General features: G+C 41.8%; 1 protein-coding gene across 1 annotated transcript in view; it reads left to right on the forward strand.

The window, feature by feature from the left end:
- The window catches only part of LOC135089508 (uncharacterized), a 58,059-nt gene extending 43,009 nt beyond the window's left edge, over positions 1-15,050 (forward strand). Inside the window, exons 12-13 of the mRNA XM_063985086.1 lie at positions 12,437-12,541; positions 14,395-15,050. The gene's annotated coding sequence lies outside the window, so the exon portion shown is untranslated. The remainder of the gene's footprint in view (positions 1-12,436; positions 12,542-14,394) is intronic.
- Positions 15,051-15,430: the final 380 nt, after the last annotated feature.

A 15,430-nucleotide genomic window follows, 5' to 3' on the forward strand; every position in this document is an offset into this window, starting at 1 on the left:
CGTGCTGCGTATTAGACAAGAGTTTATTAGTTTCCAAATAATGCGAGAGCTGGCTAGCAACTACTTTTACAAGAATTTCAGAAAGAATGGGTAAAAGAGAAATAGGTCTGTAATTATTAAAATCATTAGTATCACCACTTTTAAAGAGTGGAACTACCACAGCATGTTTCCAAGTAGTAGGAAAGATACCTGTGACAATGAAAGTGTTAACAATGCAAGTTAGATAGAATGCTATAACAGACAATGAGTCTTTTACGAAAGTTAAAGGAATACTATCAGAGCCTATTGAGCTTGTGTCTTTAAGTCCCTTTATATTAAGAATTATGATGTCAGTGTCAACAGGTTATATTCAAACAAGGTAAAGTCTAGTGTATTTCGTCTGGAGTGTACAGAAAGTGTTTCAGCAGCGGTGTTCAGTGTTCACTATGGCCACGTGCGTCAGTAGTAAGCAGGAATTGCAAATAATATATAATTCCACCACCCGCCATGATGTTGCCGGGAGGGGCGGGGCGCCTTTCCCACGCCCGCCAACACCCGCCCCGCTGCCAATCAGTCCTTGTGCTTTGTCTTTCGCAGCCGTTGGCTGCTCCGCACCCCAGTCAGGGAGGAGCCTCGGCCAGGCTGGCCTATCACGTGGCGGCGGGCTTCCCTGCTCACGCTGTCAGCCAATGGAGAAGCAAAGAGAGGCAGCTGGAGGAGGAAGAGGAGGAGGAATACCTTTCCAGCATGATCTGTTTGTAAGGTGTGACTTGAGTAAGCGTGTGTATCATGCAGGCTAGGCTCCCTGTGTTTGCCAGGCGAGGTAGAGTACGAGTATTTATTTAGCAAAGGTGAGAGAAGGAAAGAAGAAAGAGGGAGAAGGGAAGGGGGGAAAAAGGAAGTGGCTGTGTTGAACGGCGACTCCTGTTGCTGCTGCTGCTGCTGCTAGTACTACTCGTGTTGCAAAGTTTAAAATAAAAACTATCACTGAGAATCAGAAACACAAGCGTGTGGCCAGTGCAACAGTTATCCGTGTGTGTGTGTGTGTGTGTGTGTGTGTGTGTGTGTTTCCTGAGCTGTGCGTTCAGATCACTTGATCTGTGACAGAAAAAAAAATAAAAAATTGCTATCCCGGCGGGAAGCACTCAGTGATTATAAATTACGATGTTCATAAACTCAAATGATCTTGGTGTTATCAAATTATCAAATTTTCTCGGTCAGTGAAAAGTAAGGTGTATTCTATTACTACTTTTTCTTGGAGGTGTATTAAAGAAAAATAGATAAGTAAAAACAACGGGAAATTATCTCTGCCGTTAAACGTTTGTTGGTGAGGGACATAAATACACACTTTGCTGATAATGTGCTGCGTGCATAGTAAAGGCGTGGGCAGTGTGTGCTATCCGGCCACTGCTAGTCTCTGTGGTGGAGCGCCTGTGTAGCTTTAAGGGAGATATATTTTTTAGTTGCGGGTGTGCGGCCACTGGGCAGGAAAGATGGTGTTGCTTTGATGATGTGATGCGATGTGAGACGGGTCGTTGGCTTTCCTGGACGTGCCGGGAATGCCCTTGTAATTGTTATGTACGAGTAACTTTTGGTGTGTGTGTGTGTGTGTGTGTGTGTGTGTGTGTGTGTGTGTGTGTGTGTGTGTGTGTGTGTGTGTGTGTGTAACGACAAGCAAACAAGGCAAGCATAGATCATTTTTATATAAACCAATTTGGAATATGCATCCGTAATTATCTTAGGAAACTGCTTCTGCTGCTGCTGAGCCAAAAATATTGAAAAGATTAGACAGACTGATTAATTGAATAATTTATGGGGATGACAGGCAGAAATGCGTAGATTTAATACAGGAACAGCCGCGTGTAGGCCTGATGGCTTCTTGCATGAGCCTCGAAAATGCTCCTAACCTGCTACCTACTGCCTTGAATATGTTTACCATGATGTATAAGCTTAATTCAGTACACCTGGACCAGAGAGAGGTTATCATGCGCATTGCATCGAGTGTTTGTGATGATCAGCAAACATGTGTTGTGTTGAACTCACCCGGCGACCGATTATAAAATGTATTATGTCTGGAACTAGTGATGTGATGTGAATAAGTCCCCTAATTTTCTCTCTCTCTCTCTCTCTCTCTCTCTCTCTCTCTCTCTCTCTCTCTCTCTCTCTCTCTCTCTCTCTCTCTCTCTCCTCTTGTAGCCGCCGTATATGTACACCTTACACGACGGCTAGAGATACGCACATACGTACATTGTAATGTGACATTTTATGTTTTATTTGTTAGCGTTATATTATTTGTAGCACCTGGTTGTTATACATGAGCAGTGTATGGCGCGCCTACGCGCCGGCACAACAGAGTGAGAGGGGAGTGTAGGGCCGAGGGGACGCGTTGAACTTGCCCTCTCAGCTATTTCTCTCGCCGAATGGTCGGTTGTTGTGACGTGAGTGTTGATAACATACCCACAGCATAATGAACATCATAGGCTGTAGGGGCCCACCAGCGTCTCCTAAGCCACCTCACGACAGTCACGCCTACACGTCAGACGTGTCTCGGGAGGCGCGGAGAGTTAATCCCAGTAAATCCCCGACCTAAATCAGTAAATCCCCGATCCTGGTAAATCCCCAAGTGTAATCCCTTGCATACAACCAAGAGGACGCCTGTTCCCCGCACTGTGTATGTATTCATCATAGTATTAGATAACAGATACTTATGTACCATGAGGATTTAATGATGCGTGTCAACATAATGTAACTACTTATAGTAATTAGATACGTAATTGTGAGGATTTAATGATGTATGTTAGTATAAGTACACTTAACGTAAGATAATGACGTACATCAGATCACGCAGACGAGAGGGCGACTTGCTGGTGGTGTTCATCTGTAGAACCGACCTAACCCACTACAATGTAGGTAACTCTGTATTGACTCACATATGTTAGGGAACTGACGAAGTGAAGTGTCACGACATTAATGTACTGCAATACTTGTTTTATCTACTGATATACTTTTTTGTGTTTTTATCCGTATTAGTGATACTATGTTAATTCACAGGTTTGACCGCTTCTGAATACAAAGAGCGCGTACTGCACAGCTCGTTTCAGTCACCTCCAGTACAATACATTAATGAGCGTCGTACGGCGCTTACACCTCTTAGGTCCAATCATGTGACTGGAATCATAATTTTGTTAACATTTTTTTACTAAGTCGTTCTCTCTCTCTCTCTCTCTCTCTCTCTCTCTCTCTCTCTCTCTCTCTCTCTCTCTCTCTCTCTCTCTCTCTCTCTCTCTCTCTCTCTCTCCTCTCAGGTCCAATCATGTGACTGGAATCATAATTTTGGCAACCCTTTCCTACTAATTCGTTCCCCCCTCACCTCTCACTCTCCTCTTCTCTTCTCTTCTCTTTCCTCAAGTTTTATTTCCTAAATTGCCTCTCCACCTTCCTCACGTCCTCCTCACTCTTCCCTCACACTGCCATCTCTCTCCTCCTCCTCCTCCTCTTTTTTTTTTCACTCTCCCTCTCTCCTCTCCTCTCTTTCCTAGACTTCTCCCATTCACCTTTCGGGAACTGGTGTCGTTCACATTTCTTCAGTCCCCTCGTTGCCTTTATGAAGCGCTCTAAGTCCTGCTTGGTTCAGCGGCGTGCTGGTTTCTCCTCCTCCTCCTCCTCCTCCTCCTCTCTCCTTTAAGCGGCGCTGCTCGCTGATCAAGCAACGCCTGTGAAAGCAGCGGACGCGCAGAAACAGAGGAAGCACACACACAAAATAAGTGTTTTCTTTTTACTCTAAACACTTCTTTTACAAGAATGCATCTCCTCATACGCAAAATGTTCGTTCTTGTACACAATTGTCTTTCCTTGTACAAAAATGTACTGTTATTCACAAATTTACTTTATACACTGTTTTTTTTTTCCACAGAATTTAATTTCCTTACTCAAAATGCAACTTTCCATTGGCGGAATACATTTTCTTATAAAATATGTCCTTTAAAGAAAATGCACATTTACAGGAAATTGTTTTTACTGTATGAAATCACTTTTTTACCTCAAAAATTATGTATTTTCAATACAAGATCCACATTTTTCCTTCACATCATGTAGTGTTCTCATTTTTTTATTTATTTATTTATTTTTTTTACGAGATATACATTTTCTTCCGCATACAATATTTTGAGCAAAATGTGCCTTATTTTAACAAGATACATGCTTTTTTTTTTTATATATACAGCATTTTTAAACATGTACTTTTTTTTTAAACACACACACACACACAACCAAAAAAAAAAAAAATACAAAAAAAAGAAAAGAAATTTGCACAAATTTTACGTTTTTTTTTTTTTTTCTTTCTTTTTTTTCTTTTCTGTCCCTTAACTTGCAAATCAGTGGATTCTGGGCACCTTGCTGCTTCCTGAGTTGTATGGGTCACGCAGCTCTCACGCGAGCTCCGCCTCGCCCTGCCCCGCCAGACGGCCAACACTCGCTGCCACATTTTTTATAGTCACGTTCTTAGTATGACTTCTGATTGCGGGTCCGGTCACTTGCGCTGTGTCTGCCGCGTCCCTTGTGAGGGAAAGAAACCTAAATGAGAGAGAGAGAGAGAGAGAGAGAGAGAGAGACGGCGTTGAAAAAAGTAAAGAAAGAGAAACTACCCTCGCCCTCCATTTCCTGAAAGTTGAATGCGATGTAATGCAGAAACCAAATTAGAATAAGACCAAATTGCATATTGGAATCGAGCAAGACATTTTCACTGCTGCAGAGAAATACCAGGACCATCGTAACTGAAATACCGCCTTGCAGGATAAAAGGAAAACTCACTCTGGATTCCCTGAAGGTAAGGGCGGCGCGGTCCCTGGAGAAAGGGTGTGTCGGGGCGGAGCAGGAGGAGGAGAGGGCGAGGGAACAGCGGAGCAATGGAGCCAAGCCAGGAGATGCAGGATTAAGCGGGGACAGGAGTCGAAATGAGGGAGTTTTTGAACAGAGAGAAAGAAGAAAGATATTGGAGACTGAGGGAGACGGTGAAGGGGATGAATTATTACCTAACTGATTGATTGATTTAGACACAGCAATGAGGTCACATGGTGCTGCCCTGGGTGGGAAGCTGTGACTGGCGAGGGAGAGTCACTGATCAGATACAGAGAGTAGAATATAGATATGTAGGACGCATGCTCCTGCACTACAAATAAGAGAGTGAAAAGAACTGCAGACCGACAGAAAGACATAGGTAGAAAACAGTAACACGGACTATATATATATAGAGAGAGAGAGAGAGAGAGAGAGAGAGAGAGAGAGAGAGAGAGAGAGAGAGAGAGAGAGAGAGAGAGAGAGAGTCTTCAAAAGTTATCCAGGAGTTTCTTGAATATATTCAGTGTCTCAGCTTCAACGAGGCTTGAACGGATTTTCATGAAGCGTCGTTGAAGGTGAGACAGTGGGTACATTCAAGAAACGTCTGAATAAATTTTGGAAGCATATGGAATTCCAATACATTCCGGCCACACCACCACCAACAACCAACATACAGTCTACCATTTTAGAGTGCAGCAAAGACTAGCCTATGAAATGTAGCTAAGTGTATCACAATGTGAGTGGACTGCCCAGACCTGAGTACAGAGGTGCTCAGGTCGGAAAAGGTTGAGAAATTCTGCCTCTCGCCACCACACTTACCAGCTTAACCCTTACACAACTTTACCAACCCTAACCATTCACGTAATTACCACTAGGTATTTTTCTTCACACCTTCCATCATCCCCTCAATCCGCCTGCTTTTGCATTTTTTTTTATTTTGTTCTTTATTCCTCCCACGGAAATTAGTGTTCGGAAAAAGCGAATTAGAAAGAAAGAAAACAGTTGCATTCTTTCCTACACTATGATCAGGGATTTTCTGCACCTTATCTGGGGTTTTAGGAGGGCAACAGAGGCCTTTGATTCGCATAACCATCGCATTACTGCGATGGTTATGCGGCTTTTGAGGGGAGTAGCAGCCGACCATCGCTGGGAAGGACGCGCCTCACGTAAGGGCAATAAAAACACATCCGTACCGCATGTGCAATACATTCATATGGCTCTACTTGAAGTGACACGGATTTTAAGGGTGTTTCTCTTTTTTTTATTTTTTTTTATTATGTTCTAGTGACAGATTAATAACGCTAGTGACAGTTTAACAGGTCCGTATTCAGAAACGTTTTGCTCTCCCACCACTACTATTTTCAAAGGCCACAGACATGATTAGCTGAGTTCATACGAGTGCTTCTCCTGTTAATAATATAGAAATCTTGTTAATCTGTCACTAGAACCGTAAAGACACATTAGGAACGCGTGTGACTTCAACTAGAGCTTTTTGAATGTATTGGAGGTGCGGCGCAGAAGTGTTTCACAATATTGTTCTAACGCTCTGCATGCTTCGTAGAATGTGGCGGCTCCCTGCTGCCTGAGGTGTCGCCGAGTCGCGCTGTCTTGGCCGCGCCTGTGCAGGAAGTGTTACTTCTCAGAATCTTATATTGGCAACTTTTAATAGCCTCTAGTGGAAGTTACTATGGTGTTCAAGTGTGTTTTTATGACTGTATTTATAGTTTAGGATGGATTCTGCATCATCAGTGAGAGAAACCCCCATAAGAACACGATTTGTCATCTTTGTAGCCATTGAAAATAGTCCTTGCGAGAGACCAATGCGCTTCAGAATATCTTCATTGCTTGGCGCCTCGTTTCCCTTGTTTTAAGAAGATGTAACGCCGTATTATGACAGAGTAGTAACTCTTAATAAGTACTCGCAGTTTCCCGTGGTGACCACCAACTCCTTCCTCACGATGAACGGGCAGCTGCTCCGCCTCTTGCTGCAGTTTAAAGCGGATGTGCTCATACACTCCACCAATACCTTGCACCGTGGAGGAAGCCTGCACGCCCCTCCCCTCTTCACATTCCACTGAGGCTTTGCAGCGTGGAGGAGGTCTGCAAGCCCCTGCCTTCTCCACACTGCACGAGACCACGGGGTTTACTAGCATATATGTGTTCCAGAAAGGGGAAAAAGATTAAACATAGCGGTCGAATAGAAAAACCTCCTACCCTACCCCACTCCAAACTCCATTCAAGGCTTTGGCAGCGTGCAGGCCCCTCCCTACCCCACACTACATACCGCTTGTCTTACTGCCATATCTGAGCGTCGAAGTTTTCTAGAAATTTTAAAAAATCAACCACGTAGAATAGAAGAGGTTCCCGTGTTGCGAGTCTTGTCGGCGCTGCCTTGCCTTTATGTGCCTTGCTCCTTTTTCCTTCAATACCCCCGAGTGTTGCGGCTCGCCGCCACAAAGCAACACAAAGGAAAAGAAGAAAGAACACACCTTTAGGTCACAATGTTGTACTGTTTTACACAAAGGAAAAGATAAAACTGAAAGTATAAAAGTATGAGATAGAAGACAAGAAAAGACAAGCTAGACTTCCCTTGCACCGCAGCACCTCAGATATGCTAAGTGTGCATCCAATGGAACAAATTATTTACCACAGAACATTCTTACATGACTGGGAAAGGAGAGATGAGGCTGTTGTTCCTTCTCTTTTTCCTTGCCAGCAAGCCAAGTGTTTCTCCCACGCTCCGTGTGACTGTTCTTAACTGTATGTGTGTTCTGTACCAGTTTACTCTTGTTATGCAGTAATGTTACAACGCACAGTGATAATGTGAAGTTCTTGTGGTACAAATATTACTGGAGTAAAAAGCAAAGGTTACTGGACTGTGGTTGGGAAGAGCCTGAAGACGAAATAGTTCAGAAAACAAAGGATACATAAGGTTTTAGTACGCGAGGAATGAAAAGGAAGAAAAAAAAGACGGAGGATTCACTAGAAGCATAGTCAGGTCATACAGTACAGGGAGTGCCACGTGTAGGCCTGACGGTTTCCTGCAGCGTCCCTTATCTTCTTAGAATGTTCTTAGGTTATGAGAGAATGGATTAGATCAGGAAGAGGAAAGGGGAAGGAGAGAGAAAAAGAGAGGGAGGGAGAGAACTGTGAGGGTAAAGAAATGAGGAAGGGAGGGAAAGGAAAAATTACTGTGATGTGCTCTTATTCTCTCTCCGGGGGCAAGATGGAGAAAAACAGGTGCAGACAGATTACCAAAAAGATGAATTATGAATGGAAGATGAATTATGAAAAAGTATATATTTCTAAATAAGCAAAAACAAAAATATAGAACTGATAGATGATACATGTATGAATATAAGGAAAAAAATATATACATGGGTTTCGGATGATAAAAATACATGACTATTAAAAAGTCATGTTGATATTTGAAAGTAAAAGTGAAACCTTCGACAAAAGTCACTTAGCAGTAGCGGAAAGGACGGGCACACGGGGCGGGAGAAGGCGGTGGCTGGGTTAATGTTGGTGGCTGTGTACGTACACAATACTGTGACATTGTTATAGTATCGTAATATCTGTGGTTTTCCTACATTCGTGCCTGTCCGCACACATACTACACGTATACAAGTAGATCAATTTATCTGTCTATATGCCAGGCCGGCAATCCCACAAGGGGTGGCCCAGACAGAGCACCACATACTTGTCCACACATCACTCACACTCTTGGCCCCATCGGCTCCTGGTGGACAAGTACGCAGTGCCTCAAAGTTGTTTGGCTCCTGTGAGCATGCTACTCTTTATGCGTGTGAAGGAGCCGAAGCTCTCGTAATAGTTTAAAAAAAATATAAATATCACTTAGCTATCACTTTCCCAAACAACTGCATGGAAAATTACCAGTGGATTAGGGCAGAGTAGCCCCGGAAGTGTCTTGATTTTCCTCTCTTGAAACAACACAACTCAAATACGAGTAGAAGGCAGAGAGCCTGACATATCGTTCCAGAATTCATGGAACGCTGGATGAAGTGCGGCGCGTGCTGTCTGTCACTCCTGTTGTTGCTGTCACGGCTTTTGCTTGTCGTGATTCGGGTCATAAAGCAGGCAACCGTTTCCTTGAGGCAGGGTCAGGGCTTCTCTGAGGCACCACCAATCTCTTAGTGATCTTTGTATAAGGTCTCCATAGTTCTTTGAGGTAAATGTATTGTGTTAAGATATACTGTGTGTGTGTGTGTGTGTGTGTGTGTGTGTGTGTGTCATGATGGATCGTGATACTAAAGTTTGTAAGCAAGAGTATGTGTCATGAACTGATTATTATTGTATTACTTGTTATGGTCAATACACCACGTATCTATCTATCTGTGTGTGTGTGTGTGTGTGTGTGTAGCAGGGTGAGGTAGTACATAATTATAAGCTGGTCACCCACTCATTCATTTCGTACTCTTGTCATTGAGTGTCACAATACAAGTCTAGTGCACACGTATATAGTATTATTCTGACTCAGAACACTGTCTGGTCCCTGCACTGAACAGCCCCGAGCGAGCGCTCGTCACTCACGTGTTCCTCACCGGGAAAATATTGTGAAAGATATATTTCCTGAATCTGGTATCTGGTAGGGGAATTTCTTTTTTTTTTTTTTTCATTCACCTCATGATTACCTCAGTGCAGCAGCCCCCAGATGTTGGTTGTCTGCTAAAGTCTCTCTCTCTCTCTCTCTCTCTCTCTCTCTCTCTCTCTCTCTCTCTCTCTCTCTCTCTCTCTCTCTCTCTCCTGTAAAATGCTAAGTGGCATCATCAAAGCGAGGGAGGAGGGGGCAGCGAGTCCGAGCGACCTTGAAAAGAGCTGAGTGATGATGGATGCCACGTAGCATTTTAAAGGAGTACTTATAATCACCGCAATAATGTTGTCGTGTAATACTTATCGGTAAATTACGTGCTTTTTTATATAATTTGTCTTGTTATAAGATACTGCAATATTCCACAGCCTGCAAAAAATAAGATTAAATAAGTGGCACCTCCGAGACTGCGACAATGCAGCCGTCTGTCCGTCACGTCTGCACTCTGCACACGCATAGCAGCGCACTAGCGAGTCCCATACATTTTCAACTCCTCTAACCGTCTAACGGGTAAACAAAGCCTTAAAATGCATATGTGTATAGAACATTTCCTACTTAGAGTTACACGTTCCTTCATATCATTCAGTATTTGCAGAAACTCGCGTTACACCTTGTATACAGTGGACAACAAGCAAGACAACACCGCTACAGAGCACATGGAGGGAAAAGGAGTGCAGTCTGATGCGACTTCCTCCCATCACACAACTTCTCCCATGAAAAAAAAAAAAAAAAAAGTTAAAAGTGAAACTAAGGAGAGTTACATGCAAGCTTTTTTTCCACCCAATTCTTAAGCTGTCTTTGTCCACCGTGATTCAAAGCTTTTCCTCTGCTACATTTTCAAACACTACATGCAGATTTTTTTTTTCCTACTTCTTTTTCTCTTGTGAGTCTAATAGCCTTCGAGTCACTCTGATGTTTTGAATGCAAAGTGGATTTCAGTGCTTTTGGCTTGTTGCAAATGGCTGTCTGTCTCTTATTCAACATATACTGCTGCCAACATTATTGCCGGTGAGAGCCGCCGCGGGCACCACCACCTCCTCAAAGGGATGTAACGCATGGCTTGGTGTGTGTGTGTGTGTGTGTGTGTGTCACGCGTCGCTAAGCCTCTCAGGATGGCCCGACGGGAAGGGTCCCTCGCCGCGCTCTTTGGAGGCAGGCTCAGGTTATTGATTTCTAGCACTAAATTTACCGCCGCTGGTATTACCTGAGCCTCGGTATGTCGCGCCTTGTACATATGCTAATAATCGCATGAAAGGACACAAGGCGGTACGGTACCCTTAGCAGTGACGACAGGTATAGGTGATGGCTTATGATGCTTGAAATTACCCTAAAAATTTATGAATAAACAAAGTAAGATTTCATGCATTAGAAGTAAGATTTACATGCATTAATTAATTTTCATGCATTTTCATGCATGTAGTAGCAGCCCTCCGCCATCATGGCGGAGGGCTACTACTACTACTACTACTACTACTACTTCTACTACTACTACTACTACTACTACTACTACTTCTACTACACACACACACACACACACACACACACACACACACACACACACACACACACACACACACATTTAAGTAATTTAAGTGACTGGAAGAAATCTTTATCATATGTACTTAGCAATTCAAAAGAACATTTATTAGTTAGGAAAAAGAAGCATCGATGTTTTACTCTACGGAGTAAAAGTCTGAATATTTAAATGTCACAAAACAACAAAATGTAAATAGATGAAAAAGTATTATTGTCCTTGGTAATTTGAAACGTTAATAAAGAATAAAAAAGACTATCAATACTTTACAAGCGATAAAGAAAAAAAAAAAAGAATAACGAGAGCAGCGAGACATGAACATATCAAAAGAAACATTATTTTATTCCGCGATCTGCAACAGCACAATAATTAACAGGAAAAAAGAAAAGCATCGATTTAATATAAAAGGAGAAAATTGAATTGTGTAAATAAAAAATAAAAAAAAGCCAGGAAAAATGCCTGAAAACCGAGCTAATCATCTCTGTAGCCTCAAAAACAGTCGTGGTGAGAGCAAAGGCAACTACTACTACTACTACTACTAATGCTACTACCACCACCACTACTACTACCATCACCACCACCACCATCACATCACCACCACCAGCACCACTACTACTACTACTACTACTACTACTACTACTACTACTATTAGAACTACCTTCACTTCCTATGACTATTTACTATCTCGGTTTTCCTATATTATTACCTGCACTTTCTCCTCCTCCTCCTCCTATTTTCCTTCCTTCACTGTTATTATCATCATCAGTTGATCAGTATAATAAGTTTTCTAAGATCAAATGACCTTTCTTAATAACGTTTTTTTTTTTTTTTTTTTCGTCTTTTGATCTATTAAGGAAACTGTGTAGTACGTATATTAATCCAGTAATCATTGTGTCGTCTCGTTCACGGGTCTGGCACTCATTCATAATCTCTCAGAAACTTCTTTTAATTCCGAATCAATTTACTTATCGTACTCTTATATTTTGGGAGTTCATCTTACATGCGAATAATATTTAGTCAGAGAGAGAGAGAGAGAGAGAGAGAGAGAGAGAGAGAGAGAGAGAGACTTACAATCATTCACACTCGTTAATTACAAACTTAAAAAAACATCGATATTTTTAACAAAACTCTCAAAACAATCCATAACTTTACTTATACAAGCCAGCAATCATACGAACGCACACAAATTAATACCAGCGATAGAAAAAGAACTTATATTACGAGTATAGCTACGTATTCTGAAACGCTTCATTTGTTGTCTCACCATTTTTTTCTTTTTTCGAATGCCACAGAGATGATTAGCCGGGTTCTCAAATGCGTTTCTTCTGTTAATAATACAAAAATCGTGTTAATCTGTCACTAGAACCATGAAAACATCTTTGAAAACCTGTGCAATTTCATTTAGAGTCTTATTAGTTTAGTGGAGGTGCGGCGCAGAAGTGTTTCAGAATAGGGATCATTGTCTCGTTTTCCTCCAGCCTGGCGGCCCTGCTCGGTCCCTTCCACGACTCGCAGCGAGAGAGAGAGGTCGAGGTGCGGTGGTCTCGTGGCGGAAGGCTGAAGGAGGCGGTGAAGGAGTGAAGGTAAGAGTTTGGTAATGGAAAGAATGTTAAATTATTACTCAGTGCGTGGAATTAATGTGTAACCCGTGAGATTGTGAATGATTAGGTTGAAGACTTGAGGATTAGAATGGATAGGTGTGATTGGGTTAGGTTTGTCCAGGTATGGGGATTAGGTAAGCCACGTTAGGTAATGTGATTAGCTTGAGCTGATATAGATTGACCAGGAGAGGTTGGTAGGTGTGATTAGGTTGAACAGATGGTGATTACAACACTTAAGTAGTTTAAGCTTATCAGGGAAGAGATGAATATGCTGATCAGATGGGAAGTTATAGAAGTTTAGCATTTTGCGAGGGAATAAGCTGCAAGGGTGATTAGACTGCAGGTAAAGTGATTTAACTTGTCAGGTGAGAGAAGTATGCTGACCAGATGGTAAGTTGGTTGCTTGTTTGTCCAGGTGATTGACGTCTGATTAAGCTTACTGAGGTGATAATTAAGGAAGTGAATTTGAGATTGTTATATAAGCACGTACAATCATGTTGGATTGGTGTGTCTGTGGCTGCTATTTTGTGGTCCCTCTGCTTATTCGCTGTGCTGAGTAGCAGTTGGCTTGTTAACTACGATTGGTCATTATTTTCCTTTATTCATTATCACACACACACACACACACACACACACACACACACACACACACACACACACACACACACCTACCTACTTACCTACCTTTAATAACGCTGTATGCACACCCACGCACTCTCATGCAGAAAATACTGATGACACTCAAAAAAAAAAAAAAAAAAAAAAAAATGGTGGCACAAGAAAACTGGTGGCACTCAAAATACTGGTGATGCACTCAAAAAACTGGTGATGCACTCAAAAATCTGGTGACACTCAAAAACCTAGTCAGGCAGCCAAAAAATCTGGTGACACTCAAAAACCTAGTCAGGCAGCCAAAACAATGGTCATGCACTCAAAAAGACATAACCCCTTCTCAAACACACACACACACACATTTCCATTCTAAATTTGCATTAGACTTTTCTAATACTGCTTTGTTCTATTAAACTAATTTATTTATTTTTTTTCTTTTTTTTCTTTTTATCCAGTTCACCTCAAAGTTGGCCTATTTCAAATAGTTCTTTTCCTAATTTGTTATTCATCTGATAAATATTTTCTTGTATAATATTTCCTCATGTATTTGGCTACAAAATTCTTTCCCTTATATGACGTGTTCATTATACAGTGGGTTTCAAAAAGATAGGCTAGATTTGAAATTGTTGTTTCTCTGGAACCATAAACTGACTATGAATAAAATTAATAAACTTAAAAGGTACGGATCAGTTTAAAATGACTCTTCTTTTCAAAAAGTAAGTTTTTTATTTGTGTTCTTCATGAGCGCAGAGATACAGAAATATTTAATCAGGTTCATCTTTCAAACTTGTGTATTAACTGTCATGCCATTGAAATATCTGTGATGCCATGCAAATTTCTTCTATCTGGTGTTTTCTTCTACTCTGCATCATCCTTCAAATTTTTGCCTTTAAATTATAATAGGGACGTATTTATCAAACGCGCATTTCTCAGCTTCAAACGTTATACTGCCATACTTTTCAGATTTTCTCTACCCGGTGCTTTCCTTTCTTTCAATTTTTGTTTCTTGAATATGACAGTATGGAATTTAGCCATATTTCATATTAAATCTCAGCACAGTTCCCATACCATGCAGTGCTTGTCAGGCTTCCTCCATTTTCCCATCATATATCTTGTGTAGTCTTAGTTTTGTAGGGAATCAGTTATCAAACACATTACAAGGAATCACAACACATACAACAAGCTTCATGTATCTAGGAACTAATGGTCTGTTTTCCTTGTAGGTGTGAAGTGTGCAGCTTCCACTTCATCATCCCATGAACAGCCCACAGGAATCTCTACCAGCACCTGGTTATTAAACAGTGTTGTCACGCCAGGCCCAATGTACTCCATTGCAATCAGGGAGTCAAGCTTCACCAGGAAAAGAGGCAGAGCGTCACCACCTTCAAGCCCCACAAGAGGTATTAAGTATCGTTGGGACAAAGCAATCAGGGAAGAGTCAAGTTGCAGTAAGAAGAGTGTGTCAAGAATTTCAAGCAGGAAGAACACGTAAAATTCCCTTCAAGTCATGGCGGGACCGACAGGCAACCTTCAACACTTGTGGAGGCACGAGAGCTGCAGGCAGTTTCACAAAGAAGAGGTTGCTCCTCACTCAAGTTGACGCAAGGACACAAGAATTGGCAAGTGTTGTTGCTCCCAGGCCCTGCTGCAAGAGTTCTCCAGTCCACTCCAGTCTGGGAAGGAAGAATGTAGCAAGTCCCTCTCTTCTGTATTCAACAACCACCACCACCACCTTCATTCAGGCTTGGGATAAGTTTTGTACATTCCAGCACTTCAGTAATAAGGAAAAAAAGTGCCATGTTTATATTATTGTTGTGTATTTATTCACTTAACATTCACATTAAAACAATAAACATTCAGTATACCATCTTGAACATAATGATAGTTATTTATGCCATGTCAATAATATCTTTGGCAAATAGTCTTTCTGGGAGTACAGGTCATGCCCTCAAGGTAAAAAAAACAATGATAGTTATTTATGCCATGTCAATAATATCTTTGGCAAAGTCTTTCTGGGAGTACAGGTCATGCCCCCAAGGTAAAAAAAAAAAAAGGTCAGGATTGGCTACTAAACTACTACTCCCAGGTCATGCCCCCAAGGTAAAAAAAAAAAAGTCAGGATTGGCTGATTGGCTACTAAACTAAGTTTAAGATACCATTTGCACATAGAAGCCCCATCCCAGCCGACACTGGAGTCGCTGGGACGGGGCTTCTATGTGCAAGTGGTATCTTAAAAGTTTAGAGGGCACAATCCTGTTT

Source organism: Scylla paramamosain, chromosome 33 (genome assembly GCF_035594125.1).
Source record: "Scylla paramamosain isolate STU-SP2022 chromosome 33, ASM3559412v1, whole genome shotgun sequence".
NCBI lineage: Eukaryota > Metazoa > Arthropoda > Malacostraca > Decapoda > Portunidae > Scylla > Scylla paramamosain.